This window comes from Schistocerca americana, chromosome 5, assembly GCF_021461395.2.
Source record: "Schistocerca americana isolate TAMUIC-IGC-003095 chromosome 5, iqSchAmer2.1, whole genome shotgun sequence".
Lineage (NCBI taxonomy): Eukaryota > Metazoa > Arthropoda > Insecta > Orthoptera > Acrididae > Schistocerca > Schistocerca americana.
In genome coordinates, this window is record NC_060123.1 from 1,501,636 (window position 1) to 1,510,560 (window position 8,925).

Genomic DNA, 8,925 nt, shown 5'->3' on the forward strand with positions numbered 1-8,925 from the left:
TGCAGTAAAGAAGGATTAGTGGATCGGAAATGTGATTGTCGTATCCCAAAAGAAAATCCTGTCGTGTCCATAGAAACGTTACTCGATTTAGAAGGAAATGTCTTAGAACACATAGTACTCGTATTCCATAGCGACGCAAATTCCGTGTGAATTCGACAATGTTTGGGAGTGAGGGATGCAGTAAAGAAGGATTAGTGGATCGGAAATGTGATTGTCGTATCCCAAAAAAAAAATCCTGTCGTTTCCATAGAAACGTTACTCGATTTAGAAGTAAATGTCTTCTAACACATAGTACTCGTATTTCATAGCGACGCAATTTCCGTGTGAATTCGTCAATGTGTGGGAGTGAGGGATGCAGTAAAGAAGGATTAGTAAATCGGAAAAGTGATTGTCGTATCCCAAAAGAAAATCCTGTTGTTTCCATAGAAACGTTACTCGATTTAGAAGGAAATGTCTTCTAACACATAGTACTCGTATTTCATAGCGACACAATTTCCGTGTGAATTCGTCAATGTGTGGGAGTGAGGGATGCAGTAAAGAAGGTTTAGTGGATCGGAAATGTGATTGTCGTATCCCAAAATAAAATCCTGTCGTTTCCATAGAAACGTTACTCGATTTAGAAGGAAATGTCTTCTAACACATAGAGCTCGTATTTCATAACGACGCAATTTCCGTGTGAATTCGTCAAAGTGTGGGAGTGAGGGATGCAGTAAAGAAGGATTAGTGGATCGGAAATGTGATTATCGTATCCCAAAAGAAAGTCCTGTCGTTTCCATAGAAACGTTACTCGATTTAGAAGGAAATGTCTTAGAACACTGAGTACTCGTATTTCATAGCGACGCAATTTCCGTGTGAATTCGTCAATGTTTGGGAGTGAGGGATGCAGTAAATTAGGATTAGAGGATCGGAAATGTGATTGTCGTATCCCAAAAGAAAATCCTGTCGTTTCCATAGAAACTTTACTCGATTTAGAAGGAAATGTCTTAGAACACAAAGTACTCGTATTTCATGGCGACGCAATTTCCGTGTGAATTCGTCAATGTGTGGGAGTGAGGGATGCAGTAAAGAAGGATTAGTGGATCGGAGATGTGATTGTCGTATCCCAAAGAAATCCTGTCGTTTCCATAGAAACGTTACTCGATTTAGAAGGAAATGTCTTAGAACACATAGTACTCGTATTTCATAGCGACGGAATTTCCGTGTGAATTCGTCAATGTTTGGGAGTGAGGGATGCAGTAAAGAAGGATTAGTGGATCGGAAATGAGATTGTCGTATCCCAAAAGAAAATCCTGTCGTTTCCATAGAAACGTTACTCGATTTAGATGGAAATGTCTTAGAACACATAGTACTCGTATTTCATAGCGACGGAATTTCCGTGTGAATTCGTCAATGTGTGGGAGTGAGGGATGCAGTAAGGAAGGGTTAGTGGATCGGAAATGAGATTGATGTATCCCAAAAGAAAATCCTGTCGTTTCCATAGAAACGTTACTCGATTTAGAAGGAAATGTCTTAGGACACGTAGTACTCGTATTTCATAGCGACGGAATTTGCGTGTGAATTCGACAATGTGTGGGAGTGAGGGATGCAGTAAAGAAGGATTAGTGGATCGGAAATGTGATTGTCGTATTTTAAAAGAAAATTATGTCGTCTCCATAGAAACGTTACTCGATTTAGAAGGAAGTGTCTTAGAACACATAGTATTTCATAGCGATGCAATTTACGTGTGAATTCGTCAATGTTTGGGAGTGAGGGATGCAGTTAAGAAGGATTAGTGGATCGGAAATGTGATTGTCGTATCCCAAAAGAAAATCCTGTCGTTTCCATAGAAACGTTACTCGATTTAGAAGGAAATGTCTTGGAACACAAAGTACTCGAATTTCATGGCGACGCAATTTCCGTATGATTTCGTCAATGTGTGGGAGTGAGGGATGCAGTAATGAAGGATTAGTGGATCGGAAATGTGATTGTCGTATCCCAAAAGAAAATCCTGTCGTTTCCATAGAAACGTTACTCGATTTAGAAGGACATGTCTTAGAACACATAGTACTCGTATTTCATAGCGACGCACTTTCCGTTTGAAGTCGTCAATGTGTGGGAGTGAGGGATGCAGTAAAGAAGGATTAGTAGATCGGAAATGTGATTGTCGTATCCCAAAAGAAAATCCTGTCGTTTCCATAGAAACGTTACTCGATTTAGCAGGAAATGTCTTAGAACACATTGTATTTCATAGCGACGCAATTTCCGTGTGAATTCGTCAATGTGTGGGAGTGAGGGATGCAGTAAAGAAGGATTAGTAGATCGGAAATGTGATTGTCGTAACCCAAAAGAAAATCCTGTCGTTTCCATAGAAACGTTACTCGATTTAGAAGGAAATGTCTTAGAACACATAGTATTTCATGGCGACGGAATTTCCGTGTGAATTCGTTAATGTTTGGGAGTGAGGGATGCAGTAAAGAAGGATTAGTGGATCGGAAATGTGATTGTCGTATCCCAAAAGAAAATCCTGTCGTTTCCATAGAAACGTTACTCGATTTAGAAGGAAATGTCTTAGAACCCATAGTATTTCATAGCGACGCAATTTCAGTGTGAATTCGTCAATGTGTGGGAGTGGGGGATGCAGTAAAGAAGGATTAGTGGATCGGAAATGAGATTGTCGTATCCCAAAAGAAAATCCTGCCGTTTCCATAGAAACGTTACTCGATTTAGAAGGAAATGTCTTCTAACACATAGAGCTCGTATTTCATAGCGACGCAATTTCCGTGTGAATTCGTCAAAGTGTGGGAGTGAGGGATGCAGTAATGAAGGATTAGTGGATCGGAAATGTGATTATCGTATCCCAAAAGAAAATCCTGTCGTTTTAATAGAAACGTTACTCGATTTAGAAGGAAATGTCTTAGAACACATAGTACTCGTATTTCATAGCGACGCAATTTCCGTGTGAATTCGTCAATGTGTGGGAGTGAGGGATGCAGTAAAGAAGGATTAGTGGATCGGAAATGAGATTGTCGTTTCCCAAAAGAAAATCCTGTCGTTTCCATAGAAACGTTACTCGATTTAGAAGGAAATGTCTTAGACCACATAGTACTCGTATTTCATAGCGACGGAATTTCCGTGTGAATTCTTCAATGTTTGGGAGTGAGGGATGCAGTAAGGAAGGATTAGTGGATCGGAAATGAGATTGTCGTATCCCAAAAGAAAATCCTGTCGTTTCCATAGAAACGTTACTCTATTTAGAAGGAAATGTCTTAGAACACATAGTACTCGTATTTCATAGCGACGGAATTTCCGTGTGAATTCGTCAATGTTTGGGAGTGAGGGATGCAGTAAGGAAGGATTAGTGGATCGGAAATGAGATTGTCGTATCCCAAAAGAAAATCCTGTCGTTTCCATAGAAACGTTACTCGATTTAGAAGGAAATGTCTTAGAACACATAGTATTTCATAGCGACGCAATTTCCGTGTGAATTCGTCAATGTGTGGGAGTGAGGGATGCAGTAAAGAAGGATTAGTGGATCGGAAATGAGATTGTCGTATCCCAAAAGAAAATCCTGTCGTTTCCATAGAAACGTTACTCGATTTAGAAAGAAATGTCTTAGAACACATAGTATTTCATAGCGACGCAATTTCCGTGTGAATTCGTCAATGTTTGGGAGTGAGGGATGCAGTAAAGAAGGATTAGTGGATCGGAAATGTGATTGTCGTATCCCAAAAGAAAATCCTGTCGTTTCCATAGAAACGTTACTCGATTTAGAAGGAAATGTCTTAGAACACATAGTACTCGTATTTCATAGCGACGGAATTTCCGTGTGAATTCGTCAATGTTTGGGAGTGAGGGATGCAGTAAAGAAGGATTAGTGGATCGGAAATGAGATTGTCGTATCCCAAAAGAAAATCCTGTCGTTTCCATAGAAACGTTACTCGATTTAGAAGGAAATGTCTTAGAACACATAGTACTCGTATTTCATAGCGACGGAATTTGCGTGTGAATTCGTCAATGTGTGGGAGTGAGGGATGCAGTAAAGAAGGATTAGTGGATCGGAAATGTGATTGTCGTATCCCAAAAGAAAATTATGTCGTTTCCATAGAAACGTTACTCGATTTAGAAGGAAGTGTCTTAGAACACATAGTATTTCATAGCGATGCAATTTACGTGTGAATTCGTCAATATTTGGGAGTGAGGGATGCAGTAAAGAAGGATTAGTGGATCGGAAATGTGATTGTCGTATCCCAAAAGAAAATCCTGTCGTTTCCATAGAAACGTTACTCGATTTAGAAGGAAATGTCTTGGAACACAAAGTACTCGTATTTCATGGCGACGCAATTTCCGTATGATTTCGTCAATGTGTGGGAGTGAGGGATGCAGTAATGAAGGATTAGTGGATCGGAAATGTGATTGTCGTATCCCAAAAGAAAATCCTGTCGTTTCCATAGAAACGTTACACGATTTAGAAGGAAATGTCTTAGAACACATAGTACTCGTATTTCATAGCGACGCACTTTCCGTTTGAAGTCGTCAATGTGTGGGAGTGAGGGATGCAGTAAAGAAGGATTAGTAGATCGGAAATAAGATTGTCGTATCCCAAAAGAAAATCCTGTCGTTTCCATAGAAACGTTACTCGATTTAGAAGGAAATGTCTTAGAACACATTGTATTTCATAGCGACGCAATTTCCGTGTGAATTCGTCAATGTGTGGGAGTGAGGGATGCAGTAAAGAAGGATTAGTAGATCGGAAATGTGATTGTCGTAACCCAAAAGAAAATCCTGTCGTTTCCATAGAAACGTTACTCGATTTAGAAGGAAATGTCTTAGAACACATAGTATTTCATGGCGACGGAATTTCCGTGTGAATTCGTTAATGTTTGGGTGTGAGGGATGCAGTAAAGAAGGATTAGTGGATCGGAAATGTGATTGTCGTATCCCAAAAGAAAATCCTGTCGTTTCCATAGAAACGTTACTCGATTTAGAAGGAAATGTCTTAGAACCCATAGTATTTCATAGCGACGCAATTTCAGTGTGAATTCGTCAATGTGTGGGAGTGGGGGATGCAGTAAAGAAGGATTAGTGGATCGAAAATAAGATTGTCGTATCCCAAAAGAAAATCCTGTCGTTTCCATAGAAACGTTACTCGATTTAGAAGGAAATGTCTTAGAACACATAGTACTCGTATTTCATAGCGACGCAATTTCCGTGTGAATTCGTCAATGTTTGGGAGTGAGGGATGCAGTAAAGAAGGATTAGTGGATCGGAAATGTGATTGTCGTATCCCAAAAAAAAAATCCTGTCGTTTCCATAGATACGTTACTCGATTTAGAAGGAAATGTCTTAGAACACATAGGACTCGTATTTCATAGCGACGCAATTTCCGTTTGAATTCGTCAATGTGTGGGGGTGAGGGATGCAGTAAGGATGGATTAGTGGATCGGAAATGAGATTGTCGTATCCCAAAAGAAAATCCTGTCGTTTCCATAGAAACGTTACTCGAGATAGAAGGAAAAAGTATTAGAACACATAGTATTTCATAGCGACGCAATTTCCGTGTGAATTCGTCAATGTTTGGGAGTGAGGGATGCAGTAAAGAAGGATTAGTGGATCGGAAATGTGATTGTCGTATCCCAAAAGAAAATCCTGTCGTTTCCATAGAAACGTTACTCGATTTAGATGGAAATGTCTTAGAACACAAAGTACTCGTATTTCATGGCGACGCAATTTCCGTGTGAATTCGTCAATGTGTGGGAGTGAGGGATGCAGTAAAGAAGGATTAGTGGATCGGAAATGTGATTGTCGTATCCCAAAAGAAAATCCTGTCGTTTCCATAGAAACGTTACTCGATTTAGAAGGAAATGTCTTAGAACACATAGTACTCGTATTTCATAGCGACGCAATTTCCGTTGGAATTCGTCAATGTTTGCTAGTGAGGGATGCAGTAAAGAAGAATTAGTGGATCGGAAATGTGATTGTCGTATCCCAAAAGAAAATCCTGTCGTTTCCATAGAAACGTTACTCGATTTAGAAGGAAATGTCTTAGTACACATAGTACTCGTATTTCATAGCGACGCAATATCCGTTTGAATTCGTCAATGTGTGGGGGTGAGGGATGCAGTAAGGAAGGATTAGTGGATCGGAAATGAGATTGTCGTATCCCAAAAGAAAATCCTGTCGTTTCCATAGAAACGTTACTCGATTTAGAAGGAAATGTCTTAGAACACATAGTATTTCATAGCGACGCAATTTCCGTGTGAATTCGTCAATGTGTGGGAGTGGGGGATGCAGTAAAGAAGGATTAGTGGATCGGAAATGAGATTGTCGATTCCCAAAAGTAAATCCTGTCGTTTCCATAGAAACGTTACTCGATTTAGAAGGAAATGTCTTAGAACACATAGTATTTCATAGCGACGCAATTTCCGTGTGAATTCGTCAATGTTTGGGAGTGAGGGATGCAGTAAAGAAGCATTAGTGAATCGGAAATGTGATTGTCGTATCCCAAAAGAAATTCCTTTCGTTTCCATAGAAACGTTACTCGATTTAGAAGGAAATTTCTTAAAACACATAGTACTCGTATTTCATAGCGACGCAATTTCCGTGTGAATTCGTCAATGTGTGGGAGTGAGGGATGCAGTAAAGAAGGATTAGTAGATCGGAAATGTGATTGTCGTATCCAAAAAGAAAATCCTGTCGTTTCCATAGAAACGTTACTCGATTTAGAAGGAAATGTCTTAGAACACATTGTATTTCATAGCGACGCAATTTCCGTGTGAATTCGTCAATGTGTGGGAGTGAGGGATGCAGTAAAGAAGGATTAGTAGATAGGAAATGTGATTGTCGTAACCCAAAAGAAAATCCTGTCGTTTCCATAGAAACGTTACTCGATTTAGAAGGAAATGTCTTAGAACACATAGTATTTCATGGCGACGGAATTTCCGTGTGAATTCGTCAATGTTTGGGAGTGAGGGATGCAGTAAAGAAGGATTAGTGGATCGGAAATGTGATTGTCGTATCCCAAAAGAAAATCCTGTCGTTTCCATAGAAACGTTACTCGATTTAGAAGGAAATGTCTTAGAACACATAGTATTTCATAGCGACGCAATTTCAGTGTGAATTCGTCAATGTGTGGGAGTGGGGGATGCAGTAAAGAAGGATTAGTGGATCGGAAATGAGATTGTCGTATCCCAAAAGAAAATCCTGTCGTTTCCATAGAAACGTTACTCGATTTAGAAGGAAATGTCTTAGAACACATAGTACTCGTATTTCATAGCGACGCAATTTCCGTGTGAATTCGTCAATGTTTGGGAGTGAGGGATGCAGTAAAGAAGGATTAGTGGATCGGAAATGTGATTGTCGTATCCCAAAAAAAAATCCTGTCGTTTCCATAGAAACGTTACTCGATTTAGAAGGAAATGTCTTAGAACACATAGTACTCGTATTTCATAGCGACGCAATTTCCGTTTGAATTCGTCAATGTGTGGGGGTGAGGGATGCAGTAAAGAAGGATTAGTGGATCGGAAATGAGATTGTTGATTCCCAAAAGTAAATCCTGTCGTTTCCATAGAAACGTTACTCGATTTAGAAGGAAATGTCTTAGAACACATAGTATTTCATAGCGACGCAATTTCTGTGTGAATTCGTCAATGTTTGGGAGTGAGGGATGCAGTAAAGAAGCATTAGTGAATCGGAAATGTGATTGTCATATCCCAAAAGAAATTCCTTTCGTTTCCATAGAAACGTTACTCGATTTAGAAGGAAATTTCTTAAAACACATAGTACTCGTATTTCATAGCGACGCAATTTCCGTGTGAATTCGTCAATGTGTGGGAGTGAGGGATGCAGTAAAGAAGGATTAGTAGATCGGAAATGTGATTGTCGTATCCCAAAAGAAAATCCTGTCGTTTCCATAGAAACGTTATTCGATTTAGAAGGAAATGTCTTAGAACACATTGTATTTCATAGCGACGCAATTTCCGTGTGAATTCGTCAATGTGTGGGAGTGAGGGATGCAGTAAAGAAGGATTAGTAGATCGGAAATGTGATTGTCGTAACCCAAAAGAAAATCCTGTCGTTTCCATAGAAACGTTACTCGATTTAGAAGGAAATGTCTTAGAACACATAGTATTTCATGGCGACGGAATTTCCGTGTGAATTCGTCAATGTTTGGGAGTGAGGGATGCAGTAAAGAAGGATTAGTGGATCGGAAATGTGATTGTCGTATCCCAAAAGAAAATCCTGTCGTTTCCATAGAAACGTTACTCGATTTAGAAAGAAATGTCTTAGAACACATAGTATTTCATAGCGACGCAATTTCAGTGTGAATTCGTCAATGTGTGGGAGTGGGGGATGCAGTAAAGAAGGATTAGTGGATCGGAAATGAGATTGTCGTATCCCAAAAGAAAATCCTGTCGTTTCCATAGAAACGTTACTCGATTTAGAAGGAAATGTCTTAGAACACATAGTACTCGTATTTCATAGCGACGCAATTTCCGTGTGAATTCGTCAATGTTTAGGAGTGAGGGATGCAGTAAAGAAGGATTAGTGGATCGGAAATGTGATTGTCGTATCCCAAAAAAAAAATCCTGTCGTTTCCATAGAAACGTTACTCGATTTAGAAGGAAATGTCTTAGAACACATAGTACTCGTATTTCATAGCGACGCAATTTCCGTTTGAATTCGTCAATGTGTGGGGGTGAGGGATGCAGTAAGGAAGGATTAGTGGATCGGAAATGAGATTGTCGTATCCCAAAAGAAAATCCTGGCGTTTCCATAGAAACGTTACTCGATTTAGAAGGAAAAGTCTTAGAACACATAGTATTTCATAGCGACGCAATTTCCGTATGAATTCGTCAATGTTTGGGAGTCAGGGATGCAGTAAAGAAGGATTAGTGGATCGCAAATGTGATTGTCGTATCCCAAAAGAAAATCCTGTCGTTTCCATAG